This window comes from Geospiza fortis, unplaced genomic scaffold, assembly GCF_000277835.1.
Source record: "Geospiza fortis unplaced genomic scaffold, GeoFor_1.0 scaffold131, whole genome shotgun sequence".
Lineage (NCBI taxonomy): Eukaryota > Metazoa > Chordata > Aves > Passeriformes > Thraupidae > Geospiza > Geospiza fortis.
The window spans coordinates 584,191-597,128 of record NW_005054391.1 but is presented as its reverse complement, the minus strand read 5'-3'; the positions used below and the strand labels follow the sequence as shown (position 1 = coordinate 597,128).

Genomic DNA, 12,938 nt, shown 5'->3' with positions numbered 1-12,938 from the left:
GTGAGTTGCTGAGATAACAAATACCTTGCCCAGTTAACTTGTTAGTTGGGTTTTTTTATAATTTTTTAAAAAGCTATAATAATAGCTTTTTAAAATAATAGGGGGTTAATAGCAGGAAAATTTAGGAACACCTAAGGGCCCTGCTTGCTTCTATGCTCTTCTAAAGGAACTCCTTCTGACAAATAATGTAATATATTAATATCATGTTTCTGGCATGTTCCATTTGTTGATAGGGAAGACAGTAGAAGAGCCAAGTCATCTTAAGATTCTTCTTAATGCTTTTGCTCATCTGAAAATAACCTGCACATTGGCAGCCCCATGTTTTTGATACACATGAGCTGAGCCAGCTATCTTCTTTAAAGAGAGATTTGAACATCAAAAACTTAAAAGCATTGTTTCTTATGACACTCTCACCTAAAAATAGCGTATGATGTTTGTGACAAAATATAATCTGGTGAGAAAGGACTTGAATGTTCTCCGTTTTTTCCTTATTTAATCATCATTGGTTAAATTTATTCCATATGTAAGCAACGCCTACTTTTGGATTCCTTTTTAACCAAACAACAAATGCTCAAAAGCAGTATATTGCTGTTACCTGAGTAAGATGCTGACAAAGCTGCAAGTAAAGAAAGCTTATTTTTTAATACTTCTGTCCTCTCCAGGGCTTAGAAGTACAAAAGGAACGAAAGGGCAAAGGTGGCAGGAGCAGAAATAGCTTTTACGCTTTCTGTTAAGAATTGGTGTCTTTTGCTAGATTAAAGTGCTAAAGTTTAATTAATAGAAAAGCTGTTCTTTTATGGAGTCTGCGTGTTATTTTAGCATGTTCTTTTGAGGGTGAATTTTGGAATGCTTTACTTCACCTCAGGAAGCCCTTAACATTGAACCATGGCTGTCCTTTAATATTTTTGGCTGTAAAATGTGAGTAATAGAATTGCGACCATACTATGGCAAAGAAAATTATGTATGTTAAATAATAATGCTTTAAAAAAATCCCACATGATAATGATAACATTTTTCATGCCTTGTAGATTGCAGCTCTTAATGTGTTGCTCCAAAAGGAGTAAGAGGTAACATATTTTTATATTTCCTGACTTGCTTTCAAATAATATCAAAACATTTTTGCCTTTAAGTAATAGCTCCGTTTTCAGGGAAATTATGGTGCACGGTGATTTGGAAATACTGAGATAGGAGGAGGAATTGGTGACAGAGGGATTTAGGCACATAGATAAAATTTATCTATTTCTGTTACCATAGTCACTTCCTTTGAGAACTGATTGAACTAATGAAGATGGTATTCTTTCTATGTTTTTTCTCTTTAAATTTTAAGGTATGCTCTTTGAGATTTGTTTTAAAGTTGCAAAACCATTTGTTTATAGAAGCAATCCTAAAATAACAGAGGTCTTGTTTCTTTTGGGAAGGGCTCAAGGTTCCAAGGCTTGATGGCTGCTTCTTAGTGCTCTAAACTTTGTTCTCTTGACATGCTGGACTGATAGAAAAAAGCCCCTAAGGAATAAGGCCCACAAGAAAGATGAGAGATCAGCCCAAAGTGGAATGTCTGAGCACTGACTTGTTGGCTCACCATTTAATGGCAGTTTTCCTCTGTTTCCCTCATGTGTTGTCCCTTTCTAAGCTGTCTGTATGGCACTGGTTTACTTCCCAGGTAGGACTGTCCTGGTTAATTCCTCTGACACAGTCTCACAGGGTGCCAGCCATGGTCAAAACTTCTTGAATCTTTAAGACCTCAAAGACTTTTAACCTTTGAGAGTTAACCTTTGCGGTTTTATACTGTCTAAGCTATGCAGCAATCGTTTTTGTTTTTCCCTTTGGCATGCAGAAGTTGGATTGCGTATTGTGCTTGTGTGGACTGTGTTTTGAGACAATGTTCAGAGATTAAGTAATCAACAGCTAGTTCCTGCATTGCTAATTATGTCTATTTTAATGACAGAAAATGAGATGTTATGAATAGATATGGAGAGTACATTAATTGGAGAATATGGAAGTATATGCATAGAATTAACATCTGTAAGTTAAAGACTGGACTGATCCAATGCCCTCAATTACTGACTTATATCTGGTGAACTCTCATAATCCATTAACAATTGCTTTACTGCAGCTGGGAGTGTTGAAATCCCATTCAGCCATGAAACCCTGTGCAAATACAAATTTATGTCTAAAACAGTCTTCCAATGCTTGTTTTGTAGTCTGTTGTGTTTTGTTTGCATCAATTCCACTCCCAGCAGGCAGCTCTCCAAACTGCACAAGTAACTACTGTTTATGGTGTTGATATCTTTGTTGGCAGCTTTTGCTAAATAAACAGCTGAATTGGTTGGGCATTAAACAGTCACCAGACATTCTGGAAGAGGCCATACTAAACACTGAATGTGTTCTTTCTGTATCAGCTTCTCTGCTCTCTTACCTGTCATGTGCAGATCCACACACATGTATCTTCTTGCAAATGTCATATTCAGCAAAACATATTAACGGAAAAAGACACTAATCCATGTACTCTGACAGATTCTACCAGTAAGCTGAGAGTCCTGCATCATGGAAACTCAACAGACCTTTTAAACAACACATGGCCAAGCATTGAAATACAGCTGTGCTTGACCTAGCTATTTATCTAATATTTATTGAGTAGTTTAGCTATTTAAGTATACTGTTGTTTTATATCTGTCACCAAGTGGATCAAATGCTACATTTTTTGTCTTGTGCAAATTATTTTAATCTTGACTTGGGAAAACTGTAGAAATTGTGGTTCTTCTTGTGGGAAATTGTAAAAAAAAAATCCTTTGAAAAGTCTCTGGTTTGGCACAGTGGCATGTTTTTAGTTTCAGTTTGTTGTGTTTTTCTGAGCTTTGTAATTTTTTTAATTTGGTTTGGTTAACTAAGTCTGGACTGCTGACCAAAAATCTCATGTTTAAATGCTTTAGTTATGCCTATTTTCCTTCAGGGTAATATGAGTCAAGTGAGGTATTTGACCTCTTTCACTCTATGCTAAGTTAAATCTTTAATATGAAACTATGAAGTATATTGACTTTTTCTACAGACGTAGTTAATTACATGTAGTATAAAAATGTAGTTTGTAAGTTCCTCTATAGGAAGTGAAATAATCAGTTTGTGTAACATTTAGAAATGAACTGCATTATTAGCATTGAGAGATTGTAGTGACAGGTGCCACAGACTTTTTTTTGCCTCTTTGCTCTTTATGTTGTTTATTTTTGTACTGACCAGGATGGCTTATGTAGTCACAGTGCTGCTGAACAAATGAACCTCAGTCACGAGTCGAGTAGACTGTGAATTGTTTTCCCTTTGCACCACCCCAGATTTTGAGGAGGGTGCCAGCAAGCTGTTACAGATGTTGATATGTAGAGCAATTGTTTTTAGTACTTAGACAAGAACAGAGAGTAATTTCTGTATATACTTATAATGTCAGTTGATAACAATGGCCTATAAAGGTTTTGTAAAATATTATCTGAAATAATGTATTTAAGTTGTTGTCTAAGTTTTAGTCTTTCTTGCAGATCATGTCATTCAAAATCTACATAATTATGAGAACAATAACATGTTTGCAATTCCAGCCTAGGTTAAGCAGGTTGTTGTTGTTGTTAATGTCTAGTTTTACAAGTCACTGTGTTGAAGCACAACAGACTCTAAAGAGAAAAGTCTAATTAAATTTTCCCTGGGGAATTTCTGCTGAGTTGATTTCCTGTATGACTAAGTTCTTATCTTAATTCCTAAAAGATGGATGTATATGATCTCTTTAATTGGGTCAAACAACAGATAATTATTATGTTGATATGATGCTGAGTTTCATATTTGTATTGCTTATCAGTCTAAAACTTCGGTGATTCCCGTTTTTATCAGTGTCTGGTTTTGTTGAGACTAACCTGTTTTTTCTTTAAGATTAATTTTTCTTTGGGGTGAGGCTGCTTCTTTGTTGTGTTTTTCTATTATTTCATGTGTCAGTTCTAACCTTTGATTTTTTTGGACAGTGCTGTCCACTGTAGTACAGCCATATGTTATGTCTATAAACACTTTTTGTTAATGACAGGGCTTTGTATTATATGTTTTTTGTACTTAGCTTAAGTCTTCTGAAATGAAACTTGGTATTGATTCACCTGCTTAGATTGATTATATTTTGATACATCTGTAGGTATAAAAAAGGCAATGGCTATTTGTAGTACTAGTAAATACATTTTGCAATTTGAGTGTTATATATTTTTTGGTTTACTTTTATTCTCTAGGTCTTCAATAATTCATATCCTTTGAAAATGTTGTGAATGTAAACCACAGCTATTTTCATTCTTTGTGACATAGCTTACTGTGTTTTACAACTTTGGTGTCCCCTAAGAGCTTTTCATTAGTGTCTTTGTCCCTGGTGTGAGATTGAAACAATCTCTAGACCTCTCAGTAGATGGTGTCTCAATAAAATAGATGTCTCTCAGAGTTAAATAGCTTGCACTGGTTTCTTGTCCCCAGTCATCTCTGAGCCCAGCACCTCTTTTCCAGTTGTTAAGAAAGAATCAGGAGCTGCAGGTTACCTTTTGCTATGCGTATTGACTGCATTTACATTAGAAACAATAAGGCCTTGGGGTTATTAGGATTACTTACTGGGAAGATGGGATGTACAAAAATATCCCTCTTTGGTGGATCACCACTGTTCTGGAGGTATCTCCTTGCTTACAGCCTCCCAGGGGTAGATGTCTACTATTCCCTTTGTCATGATATAGTATGTTGCCTCTCAGAAATTCACTGCTAGAACTTAAACACAGAGTGGAGAACTTTGCCAGTAATCTAAAAATTGTTTTTTCTTGTGTAGCTTCTTCCAGTTACTCTGGAAAGCCTGGATTCCACAGTAAACAATACCAGCTACTGCTGCCATGGCCCTTCACAGGGCTGATTTAGTCTAAAGGGGATGTAGAAATGCAAATGTTTCAAATGAGTATGTGTCAGGAAATTACAAATATCAGTCATCTTGACATTTATGATGCTTAGAGAGAATGGTCATAAGATGGAAGAAAATTCAAAATGTAAAGGATAAATGGTATATGATATTTCACAGTAATTTCCATATAGAATTGACTTGTCCTGGGTAGTTTGATCAACTAACTTTGTGCATGTGATACCCAGTTGTTAGTAGCTCTGTAGTAGTTGACTATGTATTCCTCAGAATCAGATTTCCTTTCTACAATCAAGAGGATATTTATATAAAGTTAGGTTCAGAAGTTAGTGTCTAAGATGGTGGTATGCATCCTTGAGTTTTTATTCCCCTTCTATTTATCCGATTGCTGCATAGATGAGTAGTTTTGCAATGCTAACTTCATGATTCATGAATGAGTTAAATGCAATTATAAAGTGAGATCTTTTTGATGATCTCATAATCTCAGGCTAATTCAAAATTACTTCCATTTGGGATTCACTTTTGGCAAGTGTTCTTGTAACTAGCCCCAAGTAATGTTTTCTATATCAATAATAAACTGTGGTGCGTTCTGGAAATTTTCTGCCATTTATGACAAGCATGTTGTACCATAAGCAATACCATGTGAAGTGTGATCTTTCTTAACTGGTACAATTTGTTACTCTGGTTATGCTTTTTCACTTTGGCATCAAAGAATTGGCTCCATTGGTGTTTCCCTCCCCTAAAGCATTTCATGTGTAGGTAACAGTAGGCAACTGTAGGCTCTGCATTTTATTTCAGCTTCTGTCACTGCTTTTCTGTGAATCTTCCATAGAAAGTACTGCATTTATTAAAGCTACTTTCTACTATCCCTTCTTGGATGTGAAGTGCTCTTACCTTTTATCTAGGCTTTTCCAGGAATATTAGATAATTTGTTTTTTCTATAAAGAATGTGCATTTTTCAAAACTGAGATTACTTTTGGAAAAGGATGACATATATGAATTAATTAACTGAAACAAAAAATCGTTCAAACCCATGGATATTTACATTCCATAAATAGCTGTTGGGTTTTTTAGCACAATGAAAAATTGTGCTGAAATTACCAGTATTACTATTTCTTAAAATGGTCAGGTTTATTTTTTGCTAGTTTAGGTATGTGACACACTCTAAGACTTTCCTTATAGCTTTCTTTGGATTGGATCCCACTACCCACCCCCAAAAGATGAAAGTAAAAATCCACTTTGTGTAGTTTTTCAGAGTATGAAAACAATCCTCCTGATTTTGTTCACATTCCCTAAACTCACAGATTTGCGTCTTACAATTGTACTTTTTTCTGTGTCTTGTCTGTATTTTTTATCTTAATCATTCTTACCCTGGGAAATTATTTAGAATCTGTTAAAAGCGTGAACATAGAACAGCTATGAGATTTGTGTAAAACGAGATTTCCTCCAATCTACTCATCTTCCCCCACACACACTGTAGACCTTTTTATTTAGTATATGAATATATAATGATAATATATTAGTACATGTAAGACTATTATCATCCACAGTACACTTGAATTTGAACCAGATGAAACATGGAAGAACAGCACATGGAATAAAACTATTTTGAAGCATTTGGTTTACCAGAACTGTCTGAGGACCAATATACTATATTTGGTCTGATTTTCTAAGAAAATGAAACTGTTTTGAGCATATATTTTGCTTACATTGTTGTCTGTAAATGTCCTTTATGCTGCAGCAGTATTAAGATTCTGTAAAAATCCTGGGAGAAAGTAGCAGAGAGAAATCATTATATACATACTGTTTTGAATCCCATACTATTTTTTAAAGTATTTTAGGAGAATAAAAAAGAAACATGTGGCATATTTCATTTCTGCCCTTGAAAGTTTAGTTCAATGCTTTCTGGCCTCATGATTAGGGAGAAAGGAAACAATTGCTTCCCATTCACCTTTAAGGTCCCACTTCTGATTCACACATTTTTAGTGCAGGAGCCTCCAACTGCTGTTTCCCCTGTTGAAAAGTTTTGGGTGGGTTTTTTTTTGGTTGCCTTATTTACTCATTTATTTTGAAATAAATTTCTTCTTCATGCACTATCTACTTCTGAACTTTGCCCACTGTTGTTTTTTTCCTTTATCTTTTCAAGTTGTGTCGTCTCCTTTTTATTGAGTTTGGGCATGGGGCAGAGACAGCTGCATCACTTGTACCTTCTGTGCTTTATACAGGGTTTAGGTACAGTGATATTCTCTGTTGCCCATTTCTTAATGATTTTTATTCATTCAACTGTCTTTTTTTTTTTGCTGATTTGTGTAGCTAGGTCAACAGCATATTTTGTTGCATTACAGTTTATCTCTTTTTTCTTAAACTTATACTTGTATTTTGAGGAACACAGGTTTGAAGGACAAAAGTTTGAAGGACACTTTTACAGATAATAATCTCTAAGTAGATAAAAGTATATTTCAATGTATTAAATCTTTCCATTTGGTATTTATGGTGTTCAGTTTTACTGTGTGTATTTAAATTTGTAATCAAGTTAACTTAATTCCTGTTTGTCATGTTTCTTTCATTCTGGTTTAATTCAGTATTTTTTCAGTCATTACAAATAGGCAAGTCAAAAACCTTAGTAATGAATGTGCTCTTTTTAAAAAGACAGTTTAAAAGTTCATGTGGGTGTTGGCTTTTCTGGGATTATTGTTTTGGCATGCTCTGAGGGGAAGTGGTGCTTGAGGAAGCTGTGAGCCTTTGAACGCAGTGTACTCAGGGGTGGGGGTTGTGAGGCACACATTGCACATGCCTCTGGGAATTTGTGGGTTTTCCATGGGTAGTAAGTAATAGCTTTTTATTAAATTGCACCTTCTCCCAGCTGTGAACCAAGGGGGTGCTGGCTGATGAGTAAGGACTGGAGAGCCAGTGCAGGGCTTGGCCAGGAGAGATGATTGGGATCTTATTTGCCACTTGGTTTGTGTGACCTGATTTAAGGAAAAATTGTGAATGGCATTGTAATATATGTTATAAAATAATTAGTGCTAAAGGAAATTAAAAACCACAGCATTTTGTGTACTAAAGCCAGTGTTGGACAACAAGCAGTAATAGGCTAAGTGATAAGGATGGATATTCAAACACCAGGCGGACAATCTCCAGAGATTTATATTTCAAGGGATTTTTTCATCTGACAAGACCCCAGCAGGAGGCATTTGATGGGCATCATCCATATGATAATATTCAACGCCAGAAGTTTATCCCAGATGATTTTCACCTGACAGGATTTCAGCAATTATTCATCAGTTCCAAGAAATTGAGCAGCAAGAAAGAAAAACTTACAATAATAAGCTAAAATATGCTAAAGAAGGGCCCCTTCCAGAGCCCAAAAGCCCATATAAAATGAACCCCTTAGAAATGACATTTGGAGACCTATGGGGACTTTGCTGTGACAGAGGCCAGATCCTGGGTTTCCCCAACTCTGACCACCTGGCTCAGAGTTGAATTGCTTGTGGCTTTTTCCAAGTTTATACTTTGATTATTTAATAGATTTCCTTACTATTAAATTGGAGTATTCATTTATAACAGCATTTCCCAAAATATGTTCCAATTTATTTTAGAAGGGCTGGCTCACTGTACTGAGATCTGGAGATGCAAAGAAGCCCAAGTTAGTACCAAGATTTTGATATTGTGTGCAACTCACCATTGTGTTAGGTGATATGTCATCTTGCTCTCCTAGACAGGTATCATTTAGATCACCTTTCTGATGTTTTTTATGAAATAAATTTTTCAGTGCATGTTTGCAGACTGTTCAAAAACTTAATACTTCATATGGTCAGGGCATAATAGCAAGGAAATGATGTTATGGCTTTAATAAGTAAATAATTTGGAGTTTGTAGTTTCTTCATCACCACCACACTGTTTTGCACAATAGAAGTATAGGAAGAGGGTATTCACAAACACATTTGAGGAGGACAGTGTGTTTAGGAATATAAATTCTATGTTGTCATTACAGGCCTTCTACTACACTTTCAGTAGCTGGCTACTTCTGCCACTGATGTGGTTAACTTTGTCTGGTTTAGTAATGTCAAACTGACTCACTTCAAGACAGTTTCAGCAGCTCTTTGAACAGCAGAGCTTTTCATTCACAAGCCTATTCTTCCACTATCAGTAAATTGTGGTACAATTTCATTTTACTCCTTTGGTTCCTAAAATTGCAGTTTCTTCTTGCAATAGCCTGAATGTTCTAGATGCTGAAGGACGCCTATTTCATATTTTGCCTGTATTCTCCTCTTATCCTAATAAATAGATTAATTATTCATATCAATATTCAGATCTGACATATGACATTTTTAATGAATGTTTCATTGTCTCAAGATTACACTAGTTCTTCTTCATTACTCTGTGGCTGGAAGATTTACCAGCTTAGAAGTATATAAATGAAGCGAATACCCAGAAGATGTGAGTGGAATGATCTAGTGGTTTAGAGAGTCTTTTCTACATTGCAGAGACCATCTCAAATCCTGATCATCCTCATTTTCTTTGGGCCTCTGCCAAGAAAGGGACACCCTTAAATGAAACTCCTTTGTTTTCTTGGTTACGTGTTTTTTCTTTAATGTACCTATCCAAATTCTAGGCAGTGCCAAGTCAGAAAAAAGTGCAAACAATTTACATGGATTCAGGATGTTGTCAGCACTCCCTAACATTTTATCTAAAGTCAAAAACTTATCATCATCTTTGCACCTGTGTTTTATCTCGAAAAATATAATTGAAGAGGATGGGGAAGCATCTTGTTGGGTTTGCAATTTGGCAATGCACATCCATGTAAAATATTCAGGAGTGAAATGAGAAGGTTTCAGGAGAGACAAGTGAAATGTTTCTGATGTGGAAATACTTATTTTATGGCAGAAAATGATTACTGTATGCCTGCCCAAATAAAAGAATTCTAACACAAAGCTTGGAAACAGAAATGGAGATAGAGGAATACTCTGTTAAATAAGTACTCCCTCTGTCCAGCCATCTCTTTAGGAAGTGACTTTAGATGGTGTAAATTTTACCCTGGATCTGGGCCTGACTTGGGATTTGTTTTTTGTTGCTGAGGAGCATATTTATTTAAAGGACACTTGGGTTAGGAAAATTGTTGGACAGCTGAAACCTTGTAGAAATGGAAAAAGTATAAATAATTGAAAAACTGCTCGGCCTAATTCAGCAAATGGTGACATTAACTAGTATTCTTTTGCCAGTAAAAGCTATGTCCACATTAGGATATTTTGGAACTATAGCTAGGCCAAATATTGTGCATCTGAGTCTTTGCCACAGCAGAAAGACCAACTTTCATATTTTCTCGTCTAGTTGCACTGCTGAAGGAAAACAGTGCAAAAGATTATCTAAATATAAAAACCTCAAAAAATCAACTGAAGTAACTGTCAATTGTTCTTTGCATAGAAAATAAACTGTGGTATCACAAATGGATCTGGATGAGCTTTCAAGCACCTCCTGCTTGCCTCAGGCTGATCAAACCACCAGGCAATTGTCCAAGCATAGCAGGCTTGGTAACTCTGCCTGGAGTTGAAAGGCAAGGAGTAAACAATGACATTTTTACTCTGGAAAGTGCTTGGTCTCTGCCAAAAGGCTCTTTCCTTCCCCATGTGGAAGTTGTATAGCAATGGAATTACGTTGTCAGGGCTTTAATCTCTGAACTGAGAGATTATTCCAGCAATTGACCCTTCTTAGTTTAGGACTGAAGCTGTGGGTTCTGTCAGGAAATATCAGTGGGTGGAGATTTGCAGCTTTCTGCTAACAGCACTGGTGTGAAAAGCTTTCTGCACACTCCACTGTGGTTTGTAGGACATGCCAGGGGCTGCAGTGGTGATCAGGAAAATGATCTGGAATCCTGCTACCTGTAATTAAAGAGAGAATAACCAAGTGCAATTAGATACAATTAACATTAATAATTCAAATTAAATAAGTGAAAGAATTCAAACAATGCCCTTATCATCAAATGGTTGTTATATATATGCGATTTATGTCTCACGTGGCTACTGAAGACAAAACTGTTGAAAGTTGAGGGAAGCCCTATTGATGCAAGCCTAAACCTGGAGGGAAGTTTTCCCTGGGAAAGTGATTATTGGTGTACCTATGTATATGTATAATGATGTTTGGATAAATAGTTGGATTTGTTTGGGATTTTTAAGCATGAATCATCATTCTTGCACATAGTGTCATTCCAGACTAATATAATTTTCTCAATAAGCATGTAAATGATGCATATTAAAGAAGAGGATACATTTTTTAGCAGATGTGATTGCTTCATGGTTTAAGATCTGCCTGAACATTTTGACTTTGACAGAGTACTGGGGACCAAAGAGTTTCCCAAGAAATTTTAGTTATTTAGGGTGTTCCTACAGACATATTTATGGGAGAACTTTCTCAGGGTCAGTTTGGATATGTAGCTCCTCTCCCCCAAACTATGTGAATCCAGGACTCTCGAGGATGTGAATGGCTCTGATTTACAGAACTGCTACTACCTCTGCGATGAGCAGAACAGAAGACAGCGTGTTTTGAATTAATGATGGCTATAGCTCCCCTGCTGTGGATTTTTAATGCAATATTTCTAATATCATGCCCTCTCTGTCACATGAACAAAACAAAAAATTTTCCCAAAGCAAAATATATGTTCTCTCGTACAAGAAGCATGTAAATAGCTAGGAATAATTGTGAATTTATTATAAGCTGTGTTGCTTCTGTCATATGTATTCTTTTAAAAATATAAAAGATGGGGATTCTGGGATTTACAGCTCATCATAAATGACAAACCAACAAAACCCTAAAGTAGGTGGACAAAAAGAGACAAAAAATGTCTACTGTGAATCTGCTCTACTCAGATAGAAGATAAATTTACTCACTTTAAAATTATTCTATTGAAACACAGGTTTTCCATATTTGCCATGCATGGCATTAAAACAAAGTAAATGAACATATTTTTTGTATGGTTTGAAGGCTTTGGTTCCATATCTTGTTGTTTTTTTAAGAGTCTGCAGTTAGCAAGCCTGAAAATAAATTTTGAAAGAAGCAAATCTCTTTCATATCTTACTCAAAAGAAGGCAAAGCTTCCAAGACAGAAACACTAGCCTCAGTAGGCACTTTTATTTAAGGTCTTCATCTTATTTTGCCATTTTTTACAGTTCTCTGTGTAAATCTTTGCATGGGCTAAGGTCTTGTTGCTCATCAGAACTGCAGTCCACAAACACAGCCAGAATGTGGGGCCTTCTCAAGGACCAGCTCATTTTGAATATTGTTTTTTAAGGATTGCAGCTTCCTGTAGACTTAACCAAGCCAAAATTTGCTTTAGTATGTGGGAAGATATTTGAATGCTGCTCATATGTGAGTTTTTGTGATGTTAATTCCTTCTCCATTTCACTATACCTTTTCTCTCTGAGTTTTATATCTGATAGTGAATATTATTTTTAGATTATATCTGTGTCAGATGCTTGAGTAGGAGTTTTTATTCACAGGCAAGAAGAGTAGTTTCATGTTAGACTAAACAAGGTATGGTGACAGAGCAGCCAGATAAGCATTCAGCAATGTCATTAAAACAAAGTGAATTTTCTCTTTTCATCCTCTGTTTTGCAGTCAAACTTCAGCGCTATTATTTAATCTGTGTAATGAAGATTGAAAAGCGTATGAGTGGAGTGCCTGCTCCTTTCGGGTTAATCAGCATGGCCAGACTTTCCAACTACACCAATATTTTTGTTGATTCTTTTAGGGTTCATCAAGAACAATGTTACACAGTGTTCTTCCCTTACTTTTCATCTGGCTTGGCTTACTTGCACAAGGAGGGAGTGTCAGATGCATCTGCTAGGGAAAAATAAATCTATTTGAGCACAATATACAGGGTTTTTTTCCCAATTCTCAACTTTTAGGCAGTGAAGTTGTTAGTCATTCCTGAGTCAAGAAGTTAAATGAATTCCCTTGCTTTTGACAACTCTTGCCGCATAAGGATGTGTCCTGGTTCAGGACAAAATTAGGGGAAATCTCCAAAAGGGAGTTCCCCTCCCCG

At 36.0% G+C, this 12,938-nt stretch overlaps 1 long non-coding RNA gene across 1 annotated transcript; it reads right to left on the bottom strand.

Moving 5' to 3' along the window:
- Positions 1-6,370: 6,370 nt before the first annotated feature.
- LOC115948406 lies at positions 6,371-12,795 on the bottom strand. The gene is made up of 2 exons (XR_004082228.1): positions 12,685-12,795; positions 6,371-10,779 (listed from the first exon to the last, which is right to left on the bottom strand). It is a non-coding gene; the product is annotated as an uncharacterized LOC115948406 (long non-coding RNA).
- Between the last annotated feature and the right edge of the window lie 143 nt (positions 12,796-12,938).